Source organism: Pogona vitticeps, chromosome 1 (assembly GCF_051106095.1).
Source record: "Pogona vitticeps strain Pit_001003342236 chromosome 1, PviZW2.1, whole genome shotgun sequence".
Taxonomy (NCBI): domain Eukaryota; kingdom Metazoa; phylum Chordata; class Lepidosauria; order Squamata; family Agamidae; genus Pogona; species Pogona vitticeps.
In genome coordinates, this window is record NC_135783.1 from 255,949,287 (window position 1) to 255,968,790 (window position 19,504).

Here is a 19,504-nt window from a genome sequence, read left to right on the forward strand (position 1 = left end):
TGCTGTTAAAAATGTCACACATCCCAGGTAATAAAGATAACTGGAAATAGCAAATGAAATTCATAGATAGTTCCAAACAGTAAAGAAACCTTTAGTGCCTCAGTAGTGTTATAACTAGCATTTCAGCTATTAACCTCTGCCCCTTTTCACTTTTCAAGGAGAAAATCTGCATTCAACTACTGGCAAAATGAGAAAAAAACTCATTACTGCTGGGTAATGCTGAAGTTCAAATGGAAAGTAAAAGTTGGAATTTTAATGAGAATTATATTATAGCATCAAGACTATATTCTAATCTTAAAATATGGGCACACAGAAGTGATATCAAATTACTGAATAATTATATCACACAGGAAATTAAGATCTGAATTTTGATATACTTTAAAACAGTAAAAAGTAATTAAAAATATTTCCAGTTTTTATATTGTTTATTTTGATACTGTAAGCTGCCTTGAGTCCTCTTGTGGAGAAAGGCAAGGTATAAATATTTTTAATAAATAAATAAAGTCCAATCTCTAACTCTTTTTGCCCTTCTGTTTCCATTTTGCATATGGCAATTGCTGCATTAAAAATTGCTGCATTAACTGCAGAGAAGAAAAGTGAAACCTGATAGTTGAAATACAAGCTATGCTGTTGTGTATGAGTGCTCATCTATAAAAAAAATTACTGAAGAAAAATACCATTTAAAAAGCAAAAGAAATATTAATAGCTTCTCATTTGGTTTAACCTCAGCTTCCGTTATTGGTTTGCTGGTGTTTCCAAAGTGATGTGTCATTTCTTCCAAACACTTTTTATTGTCCTTTCACAATGAAATCAGATTTTAAATAAGATGGTAGATCTCAGCCAATTCTGTACAATAAAGAAAGAAAAGAAGAGGTTTTTAAAAAATCTAGAGCACTTAGCATCAGAATGTTTCAAAGGAGAAAGAGGACTGTATCCAGCTGAGTCATTATACAGAGTATCTTATTTATAGAGTGGGTCAGGGAGACTGACATGCACCAAACACTCAGCGCCCTGGGGGATGAGAGAAACTGCACAGCTTGGTGTGCTGCCTATGCTCCAGCTCCTGGATTTCCAGTTCTCCTGGCCTCCTCCCTCCCTATTGCTACCACCAGGCTCTCCAAGAAACATCTTGATCTGAGCAAAGGAGCTCTAGATTTCAAAGGAAAAAACGAAAAGGAAAAAACAAGTCTGTATTGAACCTTATTTTTACATTTCACTGTGTTTTATTTATAATTGTAAGTTATGCCTGAACAAATAGGACATTGTTACTATGTGTCACTGCCTCACTTTCAACCTGTGGTGAGCCTAGAAGACTTTTTAATGTACTGTATATGAAATGGTCAAAGACCATTTTACCAATGCCAACCCTCATTGAATTTCCAAATCTATGTCCAGTCCTCCATACAATGGCTCTCAGAAAAGACACATATAAACAGTTGAAATAAATACTTAAAATGCTTCTTTGCGAATACTTCCATCAGGCAAACAGTCTGGTACTGACCCCGTGGAATTAGGAAAGCATATACATGACAAGAATTCCACTTACTATTTTTGGGCAAAATGTCCGAAGCCAGTTAAGAGATGATAGTGGACAACATGAGCATGAAATTCAGTAGACTCTTGAGCTTAGAGCTTTCTTAGGAAACTATTTTAGTTGTATAAAACAATGAAGAGTTTTATGGCATTTGAAAGACTGAAATATTTATTATGATGCAGGTTTCTGTGGACACTGCCTACTTCCTTGGGTGACATTTCCAGAAAGTTACATGGAAATTTCAACAATTTGAGGTGGTTGCTTTTCCAAATTAGTTTGTTGCTGGAAAAAAAAGAGTTCTGTATTAAGAAGGAATTACATTTCTCAAATTGCTCAGCACTAGAAATAGGGGTATTCGTATTTGTAAAGGAATACGAATACCCCCACACAGTTGGAGTTAATGAGAGTCCAGCCCCCCCGGAGCTGGACCATCCACTCAAGCGTCTGCTGATGGCCCCACTCTTCCTTCCAATCGCTCTGGAGCACCCGGTCAGCTAGCCACTCCTGGCAGAAGGAGGGATTATCGGTCTCCCTGCAAGGCTGATGAGCGGCTACCTGACTGAGCACTCCAGAAATACTGGAAGGAAGAACAGGGCCACAGCCAGCAGTAGTAGACAGTCCAGCCCCGGAGGCCGGACCCTTGTTAACTCCAGCTGTGTGGGGGTATTCATATTCGTATAAATACGAATACCCCCATCTCTACTCAGCACCTAACAAATTTTATTTAGCATAGTAAATCCATATGGCATAATTTGGCAGTCATGCTTTACTGCATGTTACATACATAAATCAGTCCTTATGCAAAAGAATAAATGAACAGAAATATAGCATTAGAAGTAACAATACTCCAAAAAAAAAAAAAAAGGCTGTGAACACTTCAGTCTCCAAGGGCACTCTTTCTATTCTCATGGTAGAAACCATGGAACAAAAGACTTTCCAAGACAGAGTCAAATAGGAAACAGCTGAAGAAGAATTTATACAGAAGTTTGTAAACAGAAATTGTGTGGCTATCTGTTATAGATCCTCTGCCTGTGAATTTCCTGCATCAGTACAAGTTCCACTAGATCATTCTTGGAGTTCTTTCTAATTCTATAATCCTTTGGGTCCGTGAATCTACATGACTTTACAAGGAAACTGAATAAATTCATGAAGGTTAAGACCACTAGTGGCTATTAGTCAGACATGACTCTGTATCACCTTCAATAATCAGAAAGCAGTGCTGGAGAAAGTGAAAGAGAAAGTGCTGCCCCACTCATATCCTGTTGATACTTTCCCAACGCTAGATGAAACAGGCTTTGATCTGATCCATCATGGCTTACGTTCCTAAAATGCTATCAAAACAAGGCAAAAAGAAATCCAAAAATGATGAAAAACCCTACAGCCTCCTTGTGTGAGAAGGACAGCATCAACCAAGTGCAAAAATCTATTTTGGATATGACTGTTGTATGTATCTCCAATATAAACAGGAATTTTCCTCCTCTTATTTTTCCACACATGCATCTTCACACAACACAACTACTGGCTTTCTGAGTGAATAAAACCTCAAGTCAAGAGCAGATAGGCTCCAGGTGAAAGTTACAGACTGTAGGCAAGGTTGGGTTCAAACTTTATAAATTAATGAGTTGTAAGTGCATGTTCTTTAATTTCCAAAAGTGGCATTCCTAGCAGCATTGAGAGTGTGAACAGTGATAATAGAAAAATGACATTCCACAGCACATCTCTGAATTCTTCTTGTCACTTCCTTATTGTAATTTCAGTGTATCAAAAGCAGTCTTAATGTTACCTTCAAACAGAGAGTGAAAGAAATCCCACTCAATACTTTCTTACAGATAACTACATCTCTTATCTGCTCTCATTTCTGCACCTAAGCTATCTGCTCTCATTTCTGCACCTAAGCAACTGTAGCTGCTCTGAATCTGATGTTCCACAAATTCTAAAGTAACACATTTTGAATATAGATGAGGAGCATGTGTCTCTAGTTACAAATTCAAGAAAGTATGGTTCGTGAAAAGCTGAGCTGCAAGGAGATCTGCAGCCTGCAACTGGAGTTGGCCCAGGTCAACACAAAGTCAAGGTCATCTACTATTTCTTTAGAGAAAAAGGGGGTGTATGCATTTGTCATCAATATTAATCTAACCTTTGCAAAGAGATAGGCCACATCTATTATTTTGAAACATCTTCTTTCAACAGGGATAAAAATGTCTCAAAAACGCACCATGTTTAGGCTCAAAGTACTCATGTCAAAATTAGAGTGCACTAAATGGGCATATAATAAAGCATCCTAAAATCATTGTGTTTTTAGAAACAGAGGAATGACCATCAAAACACCTAACAGAACAACGCTTATGAAGAACCCTTTTACTAGAGATGTCATTACGCAACACCAAGATGCTTCCAAGTTTTGACGATCCTGTGAATAAACAACCTCCACTAGAGAAGATACGGTATGTGGGCAACAGATGAAAAGGGTTGGGCCCAGCAAAAGCCTTATGTGAACAGAAGAGTGCCTTTTATCAGTAGGAGGTGACAACTTTCACAATCCCCAGCCCCCACATCCCATTAATATATACAGTGGTGCCTCGCTAGACGATGATAATCCATTCCACTGAAATCGCTGTTTAGTGAAATCGTCTTCTAGCGAAAAGCATTTCCCCATTGGAATGCATTGAAGCCTGTGTGTTCCAATGGGGAAGAATCATCATTGTCTAGCGAAGATTGGCCTTTGGAAAGCCGCTTTGCAAACCGCCGATCAGTTGTTTAAATCGCTTAGGTCCCGAAAACACCTGTTTTGCGAGCACGGAGGGAGCTGTCAAAATCGTTGTCTAGCGAAAATTGGTTTGTGAAGCAGGGACCAAACACTGTCCAGCGAAATTCCCCCATAGGAATCACTGTTTTGCGAATCACTATAGCGATCGCAAAAAGTCAATGTCTAGCGAAAAAACTGTCATGCGGGGTAACTGTCTAGTGAGGCACTACTGTACTCTGAAAGACTAGATGGGTGACTACTAGAACAAGAAGGTGTTGTTGAAGGATAAAGCACCCCTAAATATAGCTATTCAATCTCTGTTTAAAAACTTCTGGAGGAACCTGTGCTTCTACCAAAAGGCATATTTGGGTCATACCATCTCCTCTACAGTGTTCAGAAAAATGTAAGTATTGCAAGAGGAGGAAAAAAGACTTTTGCTATCTATGTGCAAATCAGTAAAGAAAGAAGTAACTACTGCTGATTCCAAGTGATCAGAACATTTAACATCAGAACCAGATAATATCCACACTCCCATTCAGTTCATTTTTTTCTTTTGAGTGAAATGTATATTATCAAAGTACAGTATTATGTAGTGACTACCAAGTTAGCCAGCAAATCAAAATTACTTTAAAGAGTCTTCTATTGCTAATTGCACTTCTTAAAATCCTTTGACTTTAAAAGAAAATTTTGGGAGTTTGCTGTGAAGTTGGTTGAAACAAAAAACAATGAGAGTGTTCCCAGGACCATCCATTAGAGACATTTACTTTCAGTTGTTCTCACATTACTGGGCTGAATCTCAACTAATTTGTATTTATATAAATCTCCAAAGTGCACCCCAGGACTATATGACCACCATACAGCAAAATGAAAGCTAAACAGCCATTTAAAGCTTAAAATATAATCAGGTTTAGGTGTAAAGCGCGTAAAATATAATAAGGTTTAAGTGTGAAGCAACTGGCAAACACAAGATAGTCAGAACAAGAATGACCACATTTCCTTCCCAGTCAATTTATGAAATAATTCCATGACCATTTATGATCTGTCCTCCTACTTACAAGACAGTAGCAGAAAGTTCCTTTTTATTGTTATGAACTAATTTGCCAGTACTAATCAAGGTCCAAAATTTGAAGGTGGATTTTAGTCCTGACAAGCAAAAGTGCCTCACCTTTATAAGGAATTCAAACACTCTATATTCATTATGTGATAACTTGTACATCTTCCTATTCCTTGTCCTGGAGACAGTATTAACCTGTAGCTGATCCGAATGCATGAGTTGGCTTAGATCAGCGATCCCCAACCCCCGGTCTGGTCCCGGTCCCTGGCCTGGGCCAGATGGGGCCGCCGAGAGAGACCTTCCCCCGCCCCCGTGCGCACTCACCCCTGTGCCACCCATTTGCGCCTGTGCGCGCGCTCCGGCTCGCCTGCACGAGTGCCACACCATTGCACATGCGCCTGCATGAGCGCATGCTGTTTGCGCATGTGCATGAGTCGTGTGCATGCACAAATGGCGACGCGCGCTCATGCGGGCCCGCGTGCATGCACAAATGGTGGTGTGGCGCTTGTGCAGGCACGCGCCCGCCCGTGCAAGAGAGAGCACTTGTCTGCGCATGTGCGTGAGCGGGGGGGGTGCCCCGCCTTCCCCAGTCGGTCCACGGACCGGAAAAGGTTGGGGAACACCGGCTTAGATCACTGAGTTAAGAGCATTGGGCTGCAGAACCAGAGTCTGGAAGTTCAAATCCCCATTGTACCTCCTGAAAGAGGGAGTGGTTGAAGTTATCTGGAACATTTGCAATTAATAAGGTTAATTATTCTGCCACCTTGGCCAAGTTGAACAGTCCCATAGTGCTACCAGAAGAGGGACTGGCAAACCACTTCTGAGCACTTTATACTAAGAATATACTAGAAGAGTCACCATAAGTTATAAGCAGCTTGGCAGCATATAACTATTATTAATCTCAATGCCTCGAGTCCTTCTTAAGTCCTTATTTTTACTAGAATAGTTAAAACTTTTGTCTTTATGACATTAACAAATGTGCAAATCATAAGAAAAACAAGGACAAAACCACAGATGCTTTGCAATCAAAGAAGCTACATTAGGACCGCTGTATCTGCAGGGATCAGTACCACGCTCTACCATTGATGCTTGAAACTGTGGACATGAGGGGAACCCTAAAGTATATACAACATACAAGGGGATGGGACAAAGGCCACAAGGGGTCATCCTTGTATGTTATAGAGAGGGCAGCGTCAAACCGCAGATACCAATCCCACAGACATGGGGTCCTACTGTATGGTAAGAAGTCTTTAAAAATATATTGTAAAGCAAATATTCTTATTTCCTTTGTTTCAAAAGGCTAACATCATAGCTTGATAATAACTACAGTCTTTTGCCTTCTGCTCCTTTTTAAGATGCCTGAAATTACTGTTGTTTTTGTTTTTGTTTTTAATGAGCTGTCAAGTCACTTCTGACTTATGGGACCTCTAAGAAGTTCTATCAGTTCCAAAAAGTCCTACCATTAACAGCCCCACTCAGCAATTCCAGTATCAGGGCTATGAATTTCTTTATTTAGTCTATCAAACTCTTATTTGACCTTCCTATTTTCCTGCTGCATTCAACTTCTCTCAACATTATAGTTTCTTCAAGTGAATCCTGCCTTTTCATAATGTGCCCATCTTCCACAAACCATCTTTTTTCCATGCAAATTAAAATGCTATAAATGGTTATCTCCTTACCCCAGTTCTCAGCAACTCTGTGAGATAGGTTGTGTCAAGACAGCAAGTGTCCCAAGGTCTAATAGCTTAGTTAAGTGAGGATTCAACCCAGGTTCTCCCCTAATCCTATCCCAGAACTCTATAAACACTAAACTAAATTGGTTCACAGCTATGGATCTCAATTTTGCTAAGAAGTGGTTAAGAAGCCAAAGTCTTCAAATAATTATACAAAATTGAGTGATATCAACTTGGTTTATTGTTCTTCATAAGGTTGGCTGTGCTGTACCTTTAATTCTAACCTCCTGCAGTTTACCAAGATCAGAAATGAGTCTAAAACAATTCAATGATTCATCACAATTCCATGAGCACTTATGATCTGACCCTCTAGTTACAAAAAACATCCCTTGGATGTTTTTAGATAGACTCCTTGCATGTAGAATATATTGCTAATGAACAGTTCACACCAATATTCTTGAAACAAACAAGACAATTAGACGCACAATTTTCCCATTTAATCGCAAACAGCAGGCTGGACAGTGGGTGATACTCCCATCTTGCTCAGTGTGGACTGATTCCAGGCCATCTGTATGAAACTATGGGCAGGACATTCTATCCTGCTTGCAGCATGGGCACAGTGGTGCCAGCCACCTCACTGTAAAGGGTGGAGAGAGAAAGGAGGGAGATACTGTTGTTTTCCTTGTTTGTATGCTTTACTCTGGCAGCAAGCAGAGTTCTTGTGCTTGCCAAGCTCATTACTTATTGTAAAATGTTCCAATTCTGACAGGATTGAATGTGGGCTCGCTGAGGGATGTGTGTGGAACAGGGCAAAGAAAAATACCTCTGTGTGTGTGTGTGTGTGTGTGTGTGTGTGTGTGCGCGCGCGCGCGCGTGCGTGCGTGCGTGCAACACGGCAAAGAAAAATACCAGTTTTCCAAACAGTGTTGTAAAGATCAGCCTCGCTTTGAGGCAACATGAGACAGCAATCTATGTTCTGGAGGAGGAACATGCCCCTTCAACAGCAGCTCTGATAGCTACTTCTTTCAAAGTTGTAATTTCTTTACGAAAAAGCACCCTACAGCTCCTCCAGGTATTTACCAAAATCCCTCAGCTACAAACATACCTTACTGAGGAACTACTTGCACATTGCTTCACCTCAGTTTTTAAACTGCCTGGACAGCATCAAATGCAATGCACAACATTGTTTACAGTCTGACTGAACATGTAACAAATGTTTTCATAACCTATAGTCTTGCTTCTCCTTCCCTCCTAATATGAGGGAAAGAGACATCATCCTACAGGAAGAACTAAACTCGGTACCTAAAACAGTATAATATATATATTTGTCATATAACCAGGAAGCCACAGAAACCAAACTGTAATCCAATTCAACAGTTAAATTTTCTGAACTCCTTGATTATCAGTGGTATGTCAAGAGTCAACTTTGGTTATTCATTCTCCAAACACAGGAAGAAAAAAAACAGAGAAGGGTAAATTACAAAAACAGTTCTGCAATTTGCTATCCATGACATCTTCTGATCAAATTCTAATTAAAATAATTTTTTTGTTATATACCTATGGACTTGAATATGTAAGAGGTCAAAACACTGCATTCTTTCATTTACAAATTCTTTAAAATCATTGAATCTGCTTCTGAATTTTATGCCAATCAGGAACGGTTTCAACTATTTAAACATCCAAAGCACCAAAGGATTATTCAGGGCTTTGGAAAGTGCTAGCTTCATTTGAGCTTCACTTCAGAAGTGACAAACAATGGATTCTGAATGATTTCCATACCTGACTTTCTAATTCAAAGGATTTGAATTTGTTTGGAAGGCGATAGAAAGCTGCTATTCAAACGCTGCTGTATTTCTGATAGGCAGCCATATTCTGCATGAGCACTAGTTTGAAGAATAAGTCATGTACATAATGCATTGTGGTAGGCTAGTGTCAAGGCTGATTGGTTCAAAATTGGGAAAGGAGTACGACAAGGCTGTATATTGTCCCCCTGCTTATTTAACTTATATGCAGAATACATCATGCGAAAGGCCGGACTGGAGGAATCCCAAAGCGGAATTAAGATTGCCGGAAGAAATATCAACAACCTCTGATATGCAGATACCACTCTGATGGCAGAAAGTGAGGAGGAATTAAGTAACCTTGTAATGAGGGTGAAAGAGGAGAGTGCAAAAAACCGTCTGCAGCTCAACATCAAAAAAACTAAGATCATGGCCACTGGTCCCATCACCTCCTGGCAAATAGAAGAGGAAGATATGGAGGCAGTGACAGATTTCACTTTCTTGGGCTCCATGATCACTGCAGATGGGGACAGCAGCCACGAAATTAAAAGTCGCCTGCTTCTTGGGAGGAAAGCAATGACAAACCTCGACAGCATCTTAAAAAGCAGAGACATCACCTTGCCAACAAAAGTCCGAATAGTCAAAGCTATGGTTTTCCCTGCAGTGATGTATGGAAGTGAGAGCTGGACCATAAAGAAGGCTGACCGCCAAAGAATTGATGCTTTTGAATTGTGCTGGAAGAGGCTCTTGAGAGTCCCCTGGACTGCAAGGAGAACAAACCTATCCATTCTAAAGGAAATCAACCCTGAGTGCTCACTGGAAGGACAGATCCTGAAGCTGAGGCTCCAATACTTTGGCCATCTCATGAGAAGAGAAGACTCCCTGGAAAAGACGCTGATGTTGGGAAAGTATGAAGGCAGGAGGAGAAGGGGACGACAGAGGATGAGATGGTTGGACAGTGTCATCTAAGCGACCAACATGAATTTAACCCAACTCCGGCAGGCAGTGGAAGACAGGAGGGTCTGGCATGCTCTGATCCATGGGGGTCACAAAGAGTCGGACATGACTAAATGACTAAACAACAAAACAACAACAGTGTCAAGGCTATTAAAACATGACTGCAAATGTCATGTCTGTAAAGTGTGAATCTGCCATGGTTGTCTTGAGTCTCCCATGCAAAATCTGAGTAGGGCAGATCACAGGAACAGGACCTGACCCATTTCTCCTCTTTATACCCTGTTTTCTACTTTATTTCTTCTCTGTGTCTATTGCGGGATTTTATTTCTGCAGCATTTTTCCTTACTTTTTTTGCTATGTATACATGGCTCAAAGATCCATGTATACATCCTGCAATCAAGGTTCCCTCTAAGGTGTACAGCTGCACGCATGTGTATGACTCTGCCCCCTCTGCATAGCATTCTTCCTCCTCCATGCACACACAGCAATCGTTTCCAGTCCCTTTGGTTCCATGAAGGCAGAGCCCTGCCCAGTGGGGCTGAAAATTAGAAGGAACTGAACACAGTGAGTCGAGCAGAGATGTCCAGCGCTCTGTCTTGCCCGGAAACCTTTGACTCCTTTCAGCCTGTCACGCCTGATTCTGTGGCCAAGGTGCTTGATCGCTGCCGTGCCAACACCTCCTCCCTTGACCCTTGCCCGGCCTAGCTAATCAAAGGAGCCAGGCCTACAACAACGGAATGGGCCACTGTAATAATCAATGGGTCTTTCCTTCAGGGCAGGTTTCCATCTGCCCTCAAGGAGACACTCATTAGGCCCATTAGGAAGAAACCCAGTTTGGCGGCGGACGAAACTGGCAACTATAGGCTCGTTGCCAATGTTTCTTTCTTAAGCAAGGTGGTCGAGAGGGTGGTGGCCGACCAGCTCCAGGCACACTTGGATGAAACAGATGCCCTGGATCCATTTCAGTCGGGCTTCAGGCCGCGCCATGGTACAGAAATGGCATTGGGCGCCCTGTTTGATGACCTGTTGAGGGAGGCTGACAGGGCAAAGTGTATCTGCTGGTCCTCCTCGACATCTCAGCGGCCTTTGATACCACTGACATGGTATCCTCCTGGGGAGGCTCTCTGAGCTGGGAATTGGTGGCCTGGCACTGGCCTGGCTCCGTTCCTTCTTGGAGGACCGCCCCCAGAGAGTACAGCTTGGGGAGAGTTTCTCAGCCCCGTGGAATCTCAATTGTGGGGTCCCACAGGGGTCAATTATCTCCCCAATGCTGTTCAACATCTATATGAGGCCGCTGGGTGGGGTCATCAGGGGGTGTGGAGCCTTGTGTCATCAGTATGCAGATGACACTCAGCTCTACATCTCCTTTCCACCTACTGCAGGAGATGCCGTTCTGTCCCTTCAGCGCTGCCTGGGGACTGTACTGCAATGGATGCAGGAAAACGGGCTAAGGCTGAACCCGGACAAGACGGAGGTACTGAGGGTGGGCGCCCCCACAGTTGGGGGCCTGGGAAACTCCCTCTCTTTTGGGGGGGGGTGACTCTTCCCGCCAAGGATGGGGTCCACAGCTTGGGGATCCTCTGGACCCGGCGCTCACTATGGAAACTCAGGTGGCATCGGTGGTCCGTACCGCCTTTTTTCATCTTCGGTGGATAGCCCAGCTGCGGTCCTATCTCAATGTTGAGGCGCTCACTACCTTGGTGCATGCGCTCGTAATCTCAAGATTAGACCACTGTAATGCGCTCTACGTGGGGCTGCCTTTGAGGCTGTTGCAGAAACTCCAGGTGGTGCAGAATGCAGCGGCCAGGCTACTTAGTGGAGTGAAAAAATACCAACACATCTCACCCACTCTGGCCACACTGCATTGGCTGCCCATCTGGTTCCGCATCGACTTCAAAGTGTTGATGCTTACAAAGCCCTAACGTTTAGGGACCTCGATACCTGGCGGAAAGCCTACTCCCACCAAGATCTACAGTTGTGTTCAAAATTATTCAACCCCCAATGCTGTAAAGGGGTTTAGGGACTATAGTGTACATTTGGAATTGTATTCAGAATGAAATCCTACAAGGACGTTTTAAAGAACCAAATGCAACTAAAATAACATCAATTGTTTATGTAATACAGTAGTAAATGTTTCTTTTGTGGTTTCTTCATTGCCACAATTATTCAACCCCTTAAAGACTACCACTCTGAAGAAGAGAGGTTCATTCAGGTGTTTTCGATCAGGTATTGAAAACACCTGTGGATGTCACCGAGCACCAATCAAGCATAATAAGGACCAATTAGGCAGCTTTAAAATGACTGTGATACTCAGCTCCTTCTAGACATTTACTAGTGTGGTTACAAACATGGTGAAGTCAAGAGAATGGTCCAGGAAGACAAGAGAAGAGGTGATTTGTCTTCACAGGAAGGGCAATGGCTATAAGAAGATTGCAAAGAAGTTAAACATACCAAGAGACTCCATAGGAAGCATCATTCGCAAATTCAAGGCAAAGGGCACTGTTGAAATGCTACCTGGTCGTGGAAGAAAGAAGATGCTGACTTCGACTGCTGTGCGCTACCTAAAGCGTAGAGTGGTGAAAAGTCCCCATGTGACTGCTGAGGAACTGAAAAAAAGATTTGTCAGATGTGGGTATAGAAGTTTCAGCTCAGACAATAAGGCGCACACTGCGTAATGAAGGTCTCCATGCCAGAACCCCCAGGCGCACCCCCTTGCTGTCTCCCAAGAATAAGAAGAGTCGACTGCAGTATGCCAAAAGTCATGTGGGCAAACCACAAAAGTTGTGGGATAGTGTTCTGTGGACTGATGAAACAAAATTAGAACTGTTTGGGCCCATGGATCAACGCTATGTTTGGAGGAGGAAGAACAAGGCATATGACGAAAAGAACACCTTGCCTACTGTGAAGCATGGCGGAGGGTCAATAATGCTTTGGGGCTGTTTTGCTTCTGCAGGTACAGGGAAGCTTCAGCGTGTACAAGGTACCATGAATTCTCTTCAGTACCAGGAGATATTGGATGAAAATGTGATGCAGTCCGTCACACACCTGAGGCTTGGGAGACGTTGGACTTTTCAACAGGACAATGATCCCAAGCGTACCTCCAAGTCCACTAGAGCATGGTTGCAGAGGAAAGGCTGGAACATTTTGGAGTGGCCATCGCAGTCACCAGACTTAAATCCGATTGAGAACCTCTGGTGGGACTTAAAGAAAGCAGTTGCAGTGCGCAAGCCTAAGAATTTGACTGAATTGGAGGCTTTTGCCCATGAAGAATGGGCGAAGATACCCGTAGATCGCTGCAAGACACTTGTGTCAAGCTATGCTTCACGTATAAAGCTGTTATAACTGTAAAAGGATGTTGTACTAAGTACTAAGATTGAATGTCACTTGGGGGTTGAATAAAAACTGATAATGATGTGAGCACAGAAAAGACATTTGTGGTTATTTCATTATAAACTTAAGGTTATATTTCTCTGACCTACAAGTGCCTCTTTCATGTAAATGTAAGCAAGATGACTGAATGATCAAAATCAATGTCAAAATGGCCAAAACATTCAATTTCAGTGGGGGTTGAATAATTTTGAACACAACTGTACCTGTGTCACTCGTGCGAATCTGGAGGTGAGGCTGAGGAGCCTAACGCCGAGGGAGGCCCGTAAGGAAAAGACAAGAAATCGGGCCTTCTCGGCGGTGGCTCCTTGCCTCTGGAACAACCTACCTCCGGAGATTCGCGTGGCTCCCTCGCTGGGTATCTTTAAAAATCAATTAAAAACATGGATGTTTCAGCAGGCTTTCCCTCCAGTCAATTCCTGATGTTTTCTTTTCCTCCTCTCCCCACTGTTTGCCCCATCATGTTGAAATGTGTTCTATTATGTAAAAACCTTATATATATATATATATATATATATATATATATATATATATATATATATATATATATATATATATATATATATATATATATATATATATATATATATATATATATATATATATATATATACAGTATATACTTCTTGTGTATTTTTATGCTGTAAGCCGCCTAGAGTGGTCTTAACCGACCAGATAGGTGGGATATAAATTAAATTAAATTAAATTAAATTAAATTAAATAAATAAATAAATAAATAAATAAGACAAATAATTCAGAAAAAAGTGAATTGGGGGGTATTCATATTACCTTTACTACAAATCATTTTACATAAGAACTTATTTGACACAGCAACTAGAACATAATCATCAAGAACATGGGCAAATAATTGGACATCCCCAGTTCAACACTCTTATAAGAATTAATTTTATGGTATTCAACAAGCACTCTTGCATCTCTCTCACACACACACTCAAATAATCGTGTATTATGGGGATTGTATTAGAACCATCTTCTAGTATTTCTAAGATGGACTGATGCACTAAGGTTTCTAACATATGTTGATGTAAAGTGCTTTGGCAACTCAAGAAAAGCAGTATAGATAATGGTACAATTCTTATCTTCTATAGACTGTTCTGAAATATTTCAGCCTCTACATACTATATAGACCACATCCTTCCCATCACTACGGAGTTATCTTTTGTTAGCATTTTCTGGATGTAAAATATGAAAATCTTTTGTTAGCATTTTCTGGATGTAAAATATGAAAAGAGTATAGAGAGGACACACTTAATATCTGGTCTTGCCCGAGTCAAAGCTCAAGTCTCCTTTGAAGGCCATGCAAGTTTAAACAGATTTTTAGATAAGCCTAAATAGGTGGTTTTTAAATTATACACTTGTATAATTAGTTGTTGTTGTTGTAGACTGTCAAGCCATTTTCAGTATATTGAAAATCTATGAATTATGACCTCCAGAATGTCCTATCATTAACATACCTACTAATGTCAGCAAACTATAGGTCACACTCATATTCAATTTTCCCCTTTTCTACTGCTTTGAACTTTCCCCAACATTGCTTCCCCCTGCCCACCCCCCACAGCACATCCTCTCTTCTCATAATATACCCCTTGGTATAGTCACTTTCTACAGAAAGTTCAAGGTTGATTTGTTCTTATACCCACTTCTTTGTCTTTTTTTGGCAGCCCAGGGTAAATCCAAGGATACTGGCAAGTCTTTAGGTCTGAGTCCAAGTCTTAAGCACCCAGTCCCAAGTCCCAAGCCAAAGTCCTTCTTAAAAACAAGCTTTTTCCCCCAGAAAAAAGGAGGGCCTGGGTTTGGTTCAGATCATGGGTCGAGTATGAGTCACTGAATAAAAACAAAACCGAATTGAGTCCGAGTTGATTCACCAGTGTGACTTAAGCCTGACTTGACAGCAAGTCCCATGACCCAATTCCCCATCCCTGGATAAATCTCTGCTCCAATATCACAGTTTGTTTGGAACATTTCCCCCTTGTCATCTTTCTTTATTGCCTAGCTGTCACATGCATTCAGGAATACCACAGGACAAATGATCTTGGCCTTATATTAACACATCCATACTCCTAAAGGTCTTTTCTAATTCTTTGATGCTGACTTGCCAAATGAGAACCTTCCACTGATTTCTTAGCTACGGCCTCCATTGAGACTGATGACTGAACCAAGGTACAGAAAACTTTCAGGAATTTTGGGTGTAATTAGTAGTGTTGTTTTGAAAGAGTATTGTAAGCTTACTTGTCTACAAGTACAGAATGGTACAGCAAATCTGCATTTAAATTTGTATGAGTAAAGCTAGTAACAAGTGTGTGAAGACAAAGCATCTGAGCGAAAAGCTTTTCTCAAAGCAAGCAAAAGACTTGATTTTTCTCAAATTGCCTTCTTGAAATAATCCATCACTTATTTAATACCCTTACTTTCTATGCATTCACAGGTTTAGGAAACACTCTGCACCTCCATTTGAGAAGAAAAAATACAATTGAACAGACTTCTTACCTCCCAGGATAAGGCTCAGTTGCTTTGAGCACTCCAACCAAGTTACTATATTCCAAAATCATTTCACCAAGAGCCCAACAAGGCCCATGCTTAATATGTAAATCATAAAATCATAGAATAATTGAGTTGGAATGGGCCTATAAGGCCATCAAGTTCAACCCCTTGCTCAATGCAGAATCTAAATCAGTGGTTCTTAACCTTGGGTTACTCAGGTGTTTTTGGACTGCAACTCCCAGAAGCCTTCACCACCAGCTCTACTGGCTGGGGTTTCTGGGAGTTGCAGTTCAAAAACACCTGAGTAACCCAAGGTTAAGAACCACTGATCTAAATCAAAGCAGATCTGAAAGATAGTTGGTCCAATTTTTTCTTGAATGCCTCCAGAATTGGAGGGCTCACCACCTCCTGAGGTAATATGTTCTATTATCATACTGATCAACAGTTACGTTTTTCCCGATATTCAGCCTAAACCTGCCTTCTTATAGCTCAGGTCCATTATCTTACAAAAAGCATTCACTGAAAGAAATCTTGGAATGTAGGAGATTTACTATATCATGAAGTAGCACTGCTGCAAAATTGTCCAAAGCTAGAGCTGAAAGAAATGATACTCAATTTATTTTGCCTTTAAGTGTCGCTCTTTAACAAGGGTACACTTCCAAGTTGCACTAATTATTGCTTAATCTGTTGTAAAAACTACCAGCTCCATCCCCTTCTACTACATCCATGTAGCTGTCTACAGCATAGGAACAGCTGCTTCTAATAAACCTATGCTGCTCCTTTTTACACTACACTGGAGGACTGTGAAACTGTCACAGTACACTTAAGAACTGTAACAAGTGTATTGATGACTGCTTGTCAGCCTGGAGGACGGAGCAGTATAAAAAGTTTAGAAGTGGCAAGGGAAATGAAAATGCTCCACAAGGCAGCCAGAACAAATTCAACTTCAAGAAACCAAAACATTCATAAGAACAGCTTCTGTGTGTGCTGAATAGATGTATCCTGCAACCCCTCCTTTCAATTTCTAGAAAAGATATAGAAGAACTGGGGTTTTTATTGTGAAATTAAAGGAAAAACATGTTATTTACAATAAGGCCTGCAGGCATCAAACCTTGGTGCAGCCTTTTATATTTTTACCGGGAGCAGCATGCAAATCTATTGGTATATCAGGATCACTCCTTCCTGCTCCTCATATCCCCCAGCAAGAGCTACAGGAGGAATTACAAAGTACTACAGATACCAACAGAGGGAAGGCAAGTTGAGCATTTATTCTCCATCTCCTCTCCTAACTCACTTCCTAGCCTAAATAATATGGTTGATTTCAACCTGTTTCATTTTCAAGGTTCCAACAGTGAATGCCAGTCTATAACCTTAAATAAGAACTGATTGAATTGACTTGTATATCTAAGGCATGTGGATAAAGAGAGGAGATGTAAATCTCTTCCAGGTACGTTCCACCAGAGTATCATGTGGAGTATGAGTAGCAGAAGTGTGAAATGAAATGACATGTGAAGAATTCAGTTTGCTGGCCAGGAGAAATGATGGTACAAGTGGCTGTTTCAACCAGGGCCACATTACCAATCAGGTTAAAAAAGTCCCAAACGGAAACCTTTTTGGGGGGCAAGGAGGTGGGGGTGGAATATGATGCTGTTTTTACCACTATGAGGTAAAATTATTACTATATAAATATAAAAACAAAAGTTTTTATATTTAGATAGTCTACAGAGACCATCAGCAATTTTGAACAAAGGATGTCTAGAGTCTATTAGATATTGCTATTCCATCAAAAGTACACAGTGCGTTCAAGATAAACAGTGTTCAGAAAGACTGGGGTAACATTTTTCTTGGATCACATCTATTAAAAAGTGTCACAAAAGAACCTGGGGATCATGCACTCACTCTGTAAAAATAGAATAGTTTATTTTTATCCCTGAAGATACTGGAATGCTATGCAAGTGTTTTGCTTCTATCCAAAATGCTAATCATTCTAGTGAGCTAAATAAAGACTCTCTTCCATAAGCACTGTGCAGCTATAGTGCTAAGGCTTGAGTAAGATGTCAGACTATCATACTTAAAACTCTAGGCATCACATAACTTTGTGGGAAACAGTTGCATTTGGTTATTTATTTCACTACACATGAAGCTTTACCATGCAGCTTCAGGCTTGGGAGGATCTTCAGATATCATCTATTTTGTTACAAGAACATAAGAAGAGCCCTGATGGATCAGGCCAAGGGCCCATCTAGTACAGCTCCCTGTATCTCACAGCAGCCCCACCAGATGACTATGAGACCACACCAGACAACTAGATACCTGTCTCCTGATACCACTCCCCTGCATCTGGAGGTATGTTCCTTCTAAGCCTGGAGATTTTACATCCCCATCATGGTTTGAAACCTGTGATGGGCTTTCCTCCAGAAATCTGTCCAATCCTCTTTTAAAGGCATCTAGGCCTGATGCCATCACCACATGCTGCGGCAAGGAGTTCCACAGACTAACAATACGTGGGTAAAGAAATCATTTCTTTTGTCTGTTCTCACTCTTGCAACACACATTTTGAATGGATGTCCCCTGGTTCTAGTATTGTATGAGAGGGAAAAGAGCTTCCCTCTATCCACTTTATCCACCCCCTGCCTAATCTAATACATCTCACTCATGTCCCCACTCAGGTACCTTTTCTCTAAACTAAAGAGCTCCAAACACTAAAGCCTTTCCTCATAAGGTAAGTGCCCTAACCCAGTCATCATTTTTCTTGCTCTCTTCTGCACCTTTTCCATTTCCACAATGTCTTTTTTGAGGTGCAGCAACAATGATCTAACTTTGTGTGTTATGTGCTGTCATCAGTTTATAGAAGCCCTATAGAAGCACCATGGTATTTAGTGGCATAAAAAGGGATGCTGTGTCTTTGTCAAGACAGATAAAGCAATAGGAATCAGGACAGAGATTACTGATGCTTACTCAAAACAAATGTACCCTCTAACTTTCAGCTCCACTGGGTGGGGCTCTGCCTCTCTCTCTCTCTTGCGACTTTGCCTGTGCGCGTACATGACTCCACCCCGCCCCCACATGCAGGGTTCCGTCAAGACCAGAACCTAATGCAGTTGCTGCACAGATGAGGAAGACAGCTGCGCAGAGAGAGGCAAAGGTGTATGTGTGCGTGCGTGCACCCAGCTTAGAGGGAACCTTGCTCAAAACACAAAATTGGGAGGAGGTCTGTTTGATCACAGTCAAGCCTCTGTAGCCATGAATGCCCTTGTAAGTGGTAATGTCCTCTCTCCCTTTCCCTCTCTTTTTCCATCTGTGACCAAAATTCTGTTGTTTAGTCTAGTAAGTCATATTTAGAGTAGGCTCATTTGAATCGATGAAACTTAAAGGACTAAATCCCAACTGATTTAATAGGCCTACTCTGATGCAACTTACTACACTAAGCAACAGGATTTTGGCCAGTGTTATTTGACAAGATCATTTGACAAATATGATTGATTCAAACTAAGTATTCATTGACAGTTAAATGCCCAGCCATAGTTAACCATTTCTTTCAGTAAATGAAAATGTATGCATTTATATCTTTTATTGATTGCAACAAGTTTCACAATTGCATGTTAGTCCTAATAACTAGTAAGTTTTTTAAAAAAAGACCCACCTAACTTAGATTGTGAAAGTCATCTTACACCTTGGAATAAAACAAAGATTGGCACATGCGTTAAATAAAAATGACCTTAAGCACTCACTTCTTAGCACTCCTCCATTCACCAAACCCCCAACTCACTTTTCAAATTCCACTAAATTAAGGTTTAATATATGCTACTTGCTTGGCTGACTACAGCAAGTAAACATAATTTATCAAAAAAGAGCTTTTGAAAATGATAG

General features: G+C 41.1%; 1 protein-coding gene and 1 long non-coding RNA gene across 2 annotated transcripts in view; one reads left to right on the top strand and one right to left on the bottom strand.

Moving 5' to 3' along the window:
- Positions 1–4,696, top strand: part of LOC144586053 (uncharacterized) — a 27,586-nt gene extending 22,890 nt beyond the window's left edge. The window contains exon 2 of the long non-coding RNA XR_013540761.1: positions 3,837–4,696. This is a non-coding gene — a long non-coding RNA (uncharacterized LOC144586053). The remainder of the gene's footprint in view (positions 1–3,836) is intronic.
- The window catches only part of MOB2 (MOB kinase activator 2), a 152,928-nt gene that overhangs the window by 113,166 nt on the left and 20,258 nt on the right, over positions 1–19,504 (bottom strand). The window lies entirely within an intron of this gene.